Source organism: Lolium rigidum, chromosome 3 (genome assembly GCF_022539505.1).
Source record: "Lolium rigidum isolate FL_2022 chromosome 3, APGP_CSIRO_Lrig_0.1, whole genome shotgun sequence".
Taxonomy (NCBI): Eukaryota; Viridiplantae; Streptophyta; class Magnoliopsida; order Poales; family Poaceae; genus Lolium; species Lolium rigidum.
In genome coordinates this window covers 28059500-28070924 of record NC_061510.1, presented here as the reverse complement: position 1 = coordinate 28070924, position 11425 = coordinate 28059500, and the positions used below count along the sequence as shown (strand labels likewise).

The 11425-nt window shown below is 46.3% G+C and overlaps 1 pseudogene; it reads left to right on the top strand.

The window, feature by feature from the left end:
- Positions 1-8898: 8898 nt before the first annotated feature.
- Positions 8899-11086, top strand: LOC124695311 (annotated as a pseudogene).
- Positions 11087-11425: the final 339 nt, after the last annotated feature.

The window sequence follows — 11425 nt, the reverse complement described above, 5'->3', positions numbered from 1 at the left end:
CAAAAATACACAAATTAGAGGCAAAACAATAGCAAAAGTGTTCGGGAAAGTAGATACGTTTTGGACGTATCAAGGTGCAGTGAATCGACGCACCGTTGGATGAAGAGATTGCGGCATAGATGGTGTACACGTGGACAAGGGGTAAAAAGTAATTTCATTCAGACAAGAAAAAACAGGAGCTACAGTACGTGCGCCAGGAAAAGTGGAGGACGTGTGTCCCCCACTTGCACGACGTGTCAACTTGATGAGAAATTTGGGCCCGCAAGGCAGAGAGAGAGCAGTTCTCGCGTTTTCCCGATGCAGCGGTCGTGACTATCGTCAGCAATGATGTCACCTTGGCAAGAGAAAAATTCGGCTAAGCAGCTTCATAATAATGGCGACAACAGAAGATTGTTGATTATTTCGAGAGCCTTTGGTCAAATACAAGTTTTTGATCAAATGCTCGGGGGCTACTTTGAAACAATGAAAACTTCGAGAGTGACAAAATAGAAATGGCGAGAGCCTATGATCAAATACAAGCATTTGTTCATAGCCTCGGGGGCTACTCCCATCGGGAGAGCTGGTCGCGCACCCGATAGATATGAAAACTTCGAGAAAGAAGAAAAATATAGCAACATAAGGCGTTGAGCCTACACCCAAGCACAAGTCCTTGGCTGTAGCCTCGGGGGCTACTCCCATCGGGAACGCTGTTCGCGTGCCCGATGAAATTATAATACAAAACAAGAGGGAAGGAAGAACAAGTGAGCATATTTCGAGTTATATAAATAACTCTACATATAATCCCATCGGGAAGGCAATATAAGTCATCCGTTGACTCAATAAAATGTGCTATTCCAGCAGCCGAAAAAGCACTCGACAAAATATTCTCAGAACGCCAAAGTTGCGAACAATTTCTGAATGCCGCAAAACTTTGCGAAGGTAAGACCCCAGATCCGTTCTGTGTGGCGTGGCGCCGTCTCTGACGTCGGTTTGCTACTTTTTTCCGTATCAACAGATACGAAGAAAAATCCTAACGGACGCGTTAGGTGCCCGATAAAATATGACTGGGACTCGGCAGAATGGTAAGACCTTAAGCAGCACCTGTCGAAGTTTACACCAGTATCCCGAGATCATGTCCAGGGACGTGATCTTGAAGTAGGTTTTTGCGGATTGCCACTAGAGCAGTTAACTAGTACCTGATCCGTCAGATGAACTAGCCCCAACTACCATTATCCCTGTACAATATATAATTTCGTATCCAAAAATATATGATAAAGTTCAGAGCTATTGAACGAATATAAAGTTGGAGATTTTCCCTGACACTGTGATTCAAGCAAAATCTCGGGGGCTACTGACATAGGCATCCCCAATGGGCCTGCCGAAGATGGTACCCGGGGTTTAATGAAGGCCCATGACTCGAAGGATAAAGAGAATCGGAAGCCCAAATTACTATTAAGGAAAGCTAGAGTTGTATTAGGAAATAATGCTTGTAATCTTGCGGGATAGATTGGAAACCCTCCCGGACTCTGTAACTTGTATATTACGAATCCCTTGGCTCCGCCTCCTATATAAGGGGGAGTCGAGGGACAAAGAAAGCATCGATTCATTGTCTCACGCAACCCTAGTTTTTACATCGTCGAGTACTTTTCGGCTGAAACCATCGAGATCTACTTGCCCTCTACTTCCAACTAAAACCCTAGCCTACGATCTGTAGGCATTGATAAGTTAATCCCTTTTCACTACCACCGAGAACGGGTGGCAATACCGTTCCTGGCAGGAAGTCTAGAGACAGTCGACGCAGATGATCAGGGATGACACTACCGCCAGAGGACAGCGGCAGTGCCGCTAGTTCCATCGGAGGTTCCACCACTCCCAGCGGAAGTGCCGGCCGCACCGGCGGTAGTACCGCCCAAAAGAGAAGCCCGATTTCAAGTGCCGCCAGGGGCGGAGGCACTGCCGCCAGTCCTGACGGCAGTACCGCTCATACCAGCGGTAGTGCCGCCCAGATTTGGCACAACCAGGGAAAACTGGTTACCTTCATATTTGCTTCTCGAGGACTATCCTGTCTATAATCAGTTAAGTACTTTCTCTGCAACACTTAGCAGCATATTAAACGATCACCGATGTTGTCGTCAAACACACAAAATATTAGAGATCATGAAATGCTCTTTCAAGAACTTAAAAAGAGAGTAGACAAGTGAACCCATCAACCTCGGTCCATTTTAAATCATTATAAAAACCTTTCCAACACTTTTACCTTGCTTTACATTTTCTAATGTTATTTAATCCAATAATACAAAAATACTATCTCTACATACACACACACAAAAGCCAAATACCACTAGCCTTTATTTGCTTTGTTCTAGTTTACTTAAGTTGTTTACTTTACTTTATTTTTATCATTGTATTTCCTATTACTAATCCGAAACCTTGTGCTTGACAACCATACGGAGGAGTTGGGGACACAAGGCAAGAACTTTATTTTGCTGGTTGCTAGAAGAGGAGAAGGAAGAATTCAGCTCCTAAGCCGATTCCCAGAGAGTTCAATATAAACCCTTGATTCGCCCTTGTGGGGAAAATACACTTGCTACAACATTCTGCACTTAGAGTCCCAAAAAATTGGTACACATAGAGTTGTTTCCATCAAGCGATATTTGGTGACATCATCAACCATCATCAAGTACAATTTTCTGACGCCGTTGCCGGGGAATTGTAAGAAGCTACATCACTTTGGTTGTAGTGTCGTTAATCCTCACAGCAACTGCTATAACATCTTCTGGCACCGTAGTTGCGAAGAGGGACATCACATCAACATCTTCATCAACCTTGTATAAACATCTAAGCTTGGGGAGCTTGCACCACTATTAGATTTTGTTTCTCCTTTAGATTTTCAAAATAATTTTCTATGTCTTATTTTAGTATTTCTTTTTAGTTTCTCGTTAAAACACATAAAAATAGTATCAAAATTTTGCTTGAAAACATGGGATAAAGAGGTGCAAAACTTTGTGACTACATAAATACTCCTAATGATCAATTCATTGCTAGCCCATCACAACACCTGACATAACTGCTGAAAGTTTTGAAGTAAGTCCTAGTCTAAACCTCATAGCTAAAGAACAATTTGGGAAAAGTTATAGTGAGGATGCTTCTATGCACTTGCATGATTTCTAGGAAATTTGTGACATGTAAAATTTTAAAAATGTCGAAAATAACATTGTCAAACTTAAACTATTTTTTATTTTCACTTAGAAGCAAAGCTAAAGAATGGCTACTATCATTACCTTCTGCTAGCATGAACTCTTGGGATGACCTCAAAGAAGCCTTTATAAAGAAATATTACCCACCGTTAAAATTCTACAAAATAGAAATAATATCTTATCATTTAGGAAAAATGATAATGAACATGTAGCAAGAGCCTAGGAAAGAAATAAAAACATGCTTAGAACTTGCCCATCACATGGAGTAAATGAATGGACAGTCCTACACTCTTTCTACAATGGATTAAATTATATGTCAAGAATATTGATACATTCTGCTGCGCGGGAGAGCGATGCTTTTATGAGTAAAACAGTGCGTGAAGCTAAATCCATCCTAAAAGCATGCTACACAACCATAGTCAATGGCATACTGAAAGAGGAGCAAACCCATCTAGGAAAATAAACTCTATTGAAGAAGTAGATCATTTATCAAATAAAATAGATACCATATTTGCCTACATATCAAAGCAAAATATTGAAAATGTTCCCTTACAAGAACTAGTTGGAAACACCAATGAAAATGTAAATGTCAACTACATAAGAAATTTTGGTAATAATGGATATGGGAACAACTATAACAAATATTATCGTAGGTCACCTTATGCTAAAAAAAAACTATAGAAATCGCCCTTTCATTCCATACCCTAATTCCAATAAAAAATGGAAGTCTATCATGATCCCATAAATTGGCGAGAACTCTGAAAAAGAGCAAGAGCCAAATAAAAACCTTGCTGAACAAGTAGCTAACCATGCTATTATGATCGAAGAATTACACAAGTCACTTTCATCCATAAGTTCTGACATTAAATTATTACAACCCCAAACGTCTGGCTTAGATAAATCTTTGTCAAAACTAGTTCACAACCAAATAACCCTAGTAAGTATGTCTGCAGGAAACCACAGGGACCACCAGCCATTGGTATGAACTCTATCACCATTACAACAAGTATACCTTTCACCTCTGAAGAAACAAACAATAAATTAATGCAATATACTGATCTTCTTGAACCACTCCTATTACAATTTGGAACTCCCATGAAAGAACCAATGAAACAAGAAGAAGAAAATATTATGCTTATTGATACGAAAGAGCCACCAATGATTACAAATGATACACAAAATAATATGTTAAAATGCTAAATGAAACAAAAGAGCATCTACTTGATCTTGATAAATATATCTTGCATGAACTTATTAATATTCTACAATAAAAATCCATTAATGTTCATCAAGCATGATTTGGCTCTTACATTGCAAACTTTGTAATCGAAGAAGAGACAGAAACATACAATAATGAAGCTATGATACCACAAAAGCTTGGAGATGTTTGGATCCCCAATATTTTAATCACTATTGGAAAAGATACCCATCATGCTATATTAGATCTTGGATCTAGTGTCTCTTTTCTATCTAAAGAATTATATGTTCTACTATAACTCAAAACTATGGGAAAATGCCCAATAGATCTTTTTCTTGATAATGACTCAACAACACAAGCCTTAGGAAAAGTATATGATATAATGGTTGATTTACATATGACTTTTGTGCTTGTTGATTTTCTTATCATGCACATGGGGAATAAATCCTCTTGTCCTATAATCCTTGGAAGACCTTTTTTGAAAACTACAGATGCAATGATTGACTCAAAGGAAGAGAATGTAAATTTTCAATTCCCACATAAGAAGTGCAAGGAACACTTTCCATGGAAGGAGGAGTTAGCATAAAGATACAAGCTACCACATGATCTACATGCCACTTGAAACAAGTAAGTAAAGCATATGTATATGGCTATAAAGAAAGCGCTTTGGCGGGAGGCATTCCATATTATTTTATTTCTAGTTTTTCCTATGCACTCTTGAAGTAGCACGAGAGTTTATTTTTAGTTATGTCTTTGGTCATTCAAATAAAATACCAAGTTTAAACCATTTGGATGTCTTAAAGTTGTGAAACATAAGAGTAGTTGCTGATTTCCGCATGCTACTTTTGCAAACGAACTCAGAAAAAAAAGAAACTAGTTATTATGAAAACTAACAAGCATGAATTTTGACTTATTTTGCAAAAAAAACTATATCTTTTTGGTAAAATGCCTATAACTTTCGCATATGAAGTTGGGAAAATGTTTAATATATGAAAATGTATCTACGCAAAAAGTTACATCTGAAAAATAATTGTACCTTCGGCCATTTAGCCAATTTTTATATTCTCAAACTGCGAAACGGAAATATGAAAAAAAATTCAGATTTTAGGTTTTGCCAAAAAAAAATTTGATATGATACTAACATCAATAAGGTGTGACATAGTGACCAAGAGGTTAATATGATTGATATGATACCAAGAGGTTAACAGAAGTGTGATATCGTGACCGAGAGGTTAATATGATTGATGTGATACTAATATTAATAAGATGTGTTGGTGTACTTGGAAGCTTGTTCGGAAGTAACTTAAAAGTTAAATGTGCTTGGGCCGAAGTAGTAGTTTGAGGATGGGTGACTGATCGGGAAATTTGACCACGAGTAAGTACTTTGACTAGAGATTAAGTGTAGCTACATACTAAACTGGTAAAATTACGGAAAATACTAGAAATTCTGGGGGGGGGGGGGGGGGATACAAAAAAATGAATGGAAAGCACACAAAAAAAGTCCTCCAACCCGGCCCTCAATTTGCCCCCATGTGGAGGCATTTAATCCCAGTTTGTCTTATCTCCATTGCCGATTACGTAGTCCTGATTATCTAACCGGGACTGGAATCAGTTCCCAACTGAGACTAGAGGCTCTTTTCTACTAGTGAAACCTCCCAATACTGAATGGCTAGATTACAAGAACCAAACCAATGTCATCCTAGAACTTTATTTTCTTACCATTTCCTACTTTCTCGTTGGTATCCTATTTTAACAATTTTAACAGCCCACAACACACCCTTCCAAAATAAGTGAACCGGAGCGGGACGTTAAAAACATCCATGTTCTGATGTGATAAAGCTGAATACTAACGGTATCTTCCTAGCTGGAGAAGGAGTGGCAGGTTGGGGGTTCATCGGCCATGATGCAGATGGAGATGTATGTATCTTAGAGCATCTCGAGCCGTCTCCCCGACTAGGCCTCCGACAGGTTTTTTTTCATCCGGACGACGTTATTCGGCCCAGCCACGCCCCCGGTTCCTCGTTTTCCCCAGAATAGTCCCCTAATCCATCTGAAGAGCCCAGGTCATCCTCGCCCCCCGGGGTGCGCTCTGGGACTCCGGACGAGAGAAAAGCGGGGATGGGCCCGCTCTGTCGGTGAGAGAACACACGAACCTCACCACTTTCTCATCGCAAATCCCCCTCCCCTCTCGTTGCTCTGTCGCCACCGGGACCACCCCTCGCCAATCTGCCGGCCGGTTGCCTGAACTCCGCCGTCCCTCCACCCAGCAGCCTATATTCCGCCGTCCGTCGTGCCGTCTGCCTATATTCCGCCGTCGGGCAACTCCCCGGCAGGTGTTCGTCCATTTGCCTGGCCATACATGGACTCTGACGACGAGTAGGAGCAGATGTTCGCCGAGCTTTTTGAAGAAGAGATGACAGCCGCCGCCCAAGACGAGGAACACATATTGATCCTAGCTTGCCTGTCCAGCTTGTACACCGAGAAGGCCATTGGTCGCCGCGGTGGGTCGGCACCAGGTCACCGGAAGTGCAAGCCGAGGCAGCGAATGGAGGGCTACTGCAAGCTCTACGCCGACTACTTCGCCGACAGTCCATTGCACGGTGAGGCTGTTTTTAGGCGTCGTTTCAGGATGAGCCAGAAGATCTTCCTGAGAATTGTGTATGCCCTTTGGATGAAATTTGGATTGCACCGGCATGGAAGGGCTTTTCGCCCTCCAAAAGTGCATGGTGGCTATGCGGATGTTGGCCTATGGAGCTCCTGGTGATTCTGCTGATGACTATCTTCGGATGGCGGAGTCCACCGCCCTTGATTGTTTCTACCAGTTCTGCAGGGGGTGATAGCAGTGTTCAGGGACATCTACTTGAGATCACCCACTGTCGAAGACACTACTCAGATCCTCGCTTTTACTGAAGCTCGAGGATTTCCAGGGATGTTTGGAAGCATTGACTACATGCATTGGAAATGGAAGAACTGTCCGTTTGCCTGGCAGGGAATGTACAAGGGTCACAAAAAGGCTGCACTGTGACACTTGAGGCAGTGGCTACCCATGATCTCTGGATTTGGCACTCCTTCTTCGGTATGCCGGGATCCAACAACGATATTGACGTCTTGCGGTGCTCGCCGATCTTCTCGAAGCTTGTTGAGGGTCATGCTCCCCCGGTTAACTTTGTGATCAATGGTCGGTAACACAACAAGAGATACTATTCAAATCGTTGGATACTTTTTGACGCCCAGATGCTTGTCCATGCAGTTAAGTAAAACAAGCTTGATATTGCACCGAATGGTGTGCTCTTTCGAGAGATTAAGGCTTTAGCTTGTTTAAATTTCAGTTCTTTTTCGATTTTTTTGCTCACGGGATATGTAATAAAATTGCAGACGCTTTAGCTAAGGCGCGTTTGGTATCCTGCATGGCCGTTGGCTCGCATCGGTCCAGCTTTTTTGGCCCATTTGGTTACTTGGTCGAGCCTGCGTTCTTGCAAGAACTGCTTCTCCAAGCACCCTCGGTCCAGGCCCTGGAGGAACGCCCGGTTCGGCCATTTCTAGCGAGCCACCCCCGTTTCCGCAGAACTGGAGAATGTCGCGTCCTCGCAGAGCCACCGCGGGAGATGGTGGGAGCTCGCACGGGACAGAGAAATCTCGGCGGGATGAATTCGGTCATCATGCTTGAATTTTCGCCACCGTATATAGGGGCAGCTCGGAGATTGGTGAAACTTTTTATTCCCTTTTTGACTAAACTGAAACATAATTGAAACAAATTTAAATAGTAGAAAATGTTTTACAAGTTTCATAAACACGTTAACAATAGATGTGAAGCTTTGTTAAACTTTCTGAAACATACTTTGAACAGTAAATAATTTTTCATAAGTTTCAGACATGTTTCACAATTTCAGAAATATTTCACAAATTTTTGAAAACTAAATCAACACATGGGCGACGTCAGCATGATGTCATCACTCCTTTAACTACCGGAGCCGGTAGAATCGCTGCGTTCCATGTGCCTACCTTTGCCCAACTTCCGATATTGCTATACGCAAGTTGTTCAATGGAATGAGTTTTCCGTTAGAAAGAAAAAGAGCTCCCGTGTCAGGCACGTAAATAAACCAACGATCCACAATCTGTCATGTCATCCGCGCGTGTACTCTCGTTTTATCCTGAGAGCAACACAGCATCTCCGCCATTTTCATTTCCCTATCACTCGCCACTCACCTCTCACTCGAGGCCATGAGCAGAGCCGCGCTGCTCCGTAGACTAATCCACCGCCGCCGCAGCGTCGTCATCAGCAGCAGGGACAGCATCGAACCAGTCCATCAGCAGCTGCAGCTTCAGCGTCAGCTGATCCAGCTCCGCCATTTTTCTAATCCCCACTGGGGTTACCATAATCCCAGTCCCGATCTCGCCGGCGCGCGCGCGTTTACTAAATTATCCCCGCCATGGCCACGCCGCCCGCGCGCCCCGTTTACTTCTCCTCCTCCCCTCGGCGTGGCATCCCTCTCCTTCTTCTCCAGCCTTGTGGGAAGGGAGGAGGCGGAGGTGCTGGACATGGACGCCGGCACGGTGCGGTGCGCGGCCAATTACGCCCCACTGACGCCCATCAGCTTCATCGAGCGCGCCGCGGCCGTCTACGGCGACCGCCCGGCGGTGGTGTACGGGGAGGCGCGGCCGACCACGTGGAGGGAGACCCGGGAGCGCTGCGTCCGCGTGGCCGCCGCGCTCGCCGCACGGTTCGGCGTCGCACGCGGTGATGTGGTGAGTCAGTGCGCGCAACCCGACAAGCTTTCTGTTGGTCCATCTGTTTGGCCTCTCTCTGGTAACTTTGTTCCATCTCTTGGCCCAAGCAAGCTAGTCAGTCAAAATGACAGAATGAAGTTCTTCATTTCACGTTCTGGTAATCCATGGCCATTAGTAGTGTTTAGCAATTCTGAAGATGGAACGGATTTGCTGTGGACATTGCGTCTTCTCATAATGCTAATGGCCGCTTGGGCACAGTGGGTAGCTGTAGCTGTTGATCCGTGCACTCATTGATCTTCCGGATTTCCATGTGGAATGCTGGTGATGGGAATGGGATAATGTTTGGCCACATAAAGAAAATATAAGATCAGAGCAGTGTAGCAATTAATTTCCATGGGGGCATGAGGCCATGCCACCATGCCCATCGGTCATGTACGTACACCATGGGCTGTATTGCCAATATACCATGGGCTCATGCTGAGCAATACAAAGTTTTTTCATTAGATGTCGCTAACCGTGGCGCCAATGTGCAGGTCGCTGTCCTCAGCCCGAACGTGCCGGCGATGTACGAGCTACACTTCGCCGTGCCAATGGCCGGCGCGGTGCTCTGCACGCTCAACACGCGCCACGACGCGGCCATGGTGTCCGCCCTGCTAAAGCACTCCGGCGCCAAGGTGTTCCTCGTCGAGTCAAGCCTCATCGAAGTCGGGAGAACGGCCCTGAAGCGCCTCGCGGCCGATCTGCCCGACGCAGCCAGCCTCCCGGTCCTCGTAACCATCTCCGACGACGCCCACCCCGCCGGCTGCACGGACTACGAGGGCCTCATCAGGGATGCCCCGTCGCAGTTCGACATCCGGTGGCCGGAGAACGAGCTGGAACCGATCGCGCTCAACTACACGTCCGGCACCACGTCGCGGCCCAAGGGCGTGGTGTACAACCACCGCGGCGCGTACCTCAACACCGTCGGCACGGTGCTCGCCTACGACATCACGCACATGCCGACGTACCTCTGGACGGTGCCCATGTTCCACTGCAACGGCTGGAACCTGCCGTGGGGCGTCGCCATGCAGGGCGGCACCAACGTCTGCCTGCGCCACTTCACGGCCAAGGTCATCTTCGACAGCATCGCGCGGCACGGGGTCACGCACATGGGCGGCGCGCCGACGGTGCTCAACATGATCGTCAACGCGGCGGCCGTGGACCGGAGGCCGCTGCCGGGCACCGTGCGCGTCATGACGGGAGGCGCGCCTCCCCGCCGCGCGTCCTGTTCGGGATGGAGGAGCTCGGCTTCGCGGTGTACCAGATCTACGGCCTCACCGAGACGTACGGCGCAGCCACCGTGTGCACGTGGATGCCCGAGTGGGACGCGCTGCCGGCGGAGGAGCGCGCGCGGCTCAAGGCGCGGCAGGGGTTCCACCACATGGCGATGCAGGACGTGGAGGTCAAGGACCCGGCCACCATGGGGAGCGTGCCGCTCGACGGGAAGACGGTGGGCGAGGTGATGTTCCGGGGCAACACCGTCATGAGCGGGTACTTCAAGGACATCGAGGCGACCAAGGAATCCATGGCTGGCGGGTGGCTGCGCACGGGCGACCTCGGCATGCGGCACCCGGACGGGTACATCCAGCTCAAGGACAGGGCCAAGGACATCATCATATCGGGCGGCGAGAACATCAGCTCCATCGAGGTGGAGTCGGTGATCTTCAGCCACCCGGCGGTGCTCGAGGCGGCGGTCGTGGCGAGGCCCGACGACCACTGGGGGGAGACGCCCTGCGCGTTCGTCGAGCTCAAGGATGGCGCCAGTGCCACGGAAGCAGAGATCATAGGGTTCTGCCGGGAGAGGCTGCCGCATTTCATGGCGCCCAAGACGGTGGTGTTCGAGGATCTGCCAAAGACTTCGACGGGGAAGACGCAGAAGTTTGTGCTCCGGGAGAAGGCCCGTGCAATGGGAAGCCTGACCAAAACCGGAAACAGCAAACTGTAACGTTTGTTCGTCTGAATCGAACACTTGGTGTGTGGTTGCGCAATGCATTTTCAGAGACTGCGATGTTGCCGTAAGATTTACCATGGCATTTTACTGGGTATTAACCTGGGAATGTTCGAGATTTTCTCGTGGTACAAAAGAAAGTTATGCTTGATGGTTTCCTTGAAAATAAAAAAGACAAATTTATTTGGAACTTTTTGGCGATGTATGGGACTGCTTACGAAGAACATAAGCAAGAGTTTTTGGATGAATTATCATCCTTAACTCAAAATAATAATATCCCTATCGTTGTTGGTGGGGATTTTAATTTGCTAAGGAAAGTTGAGGACAAGAATAATG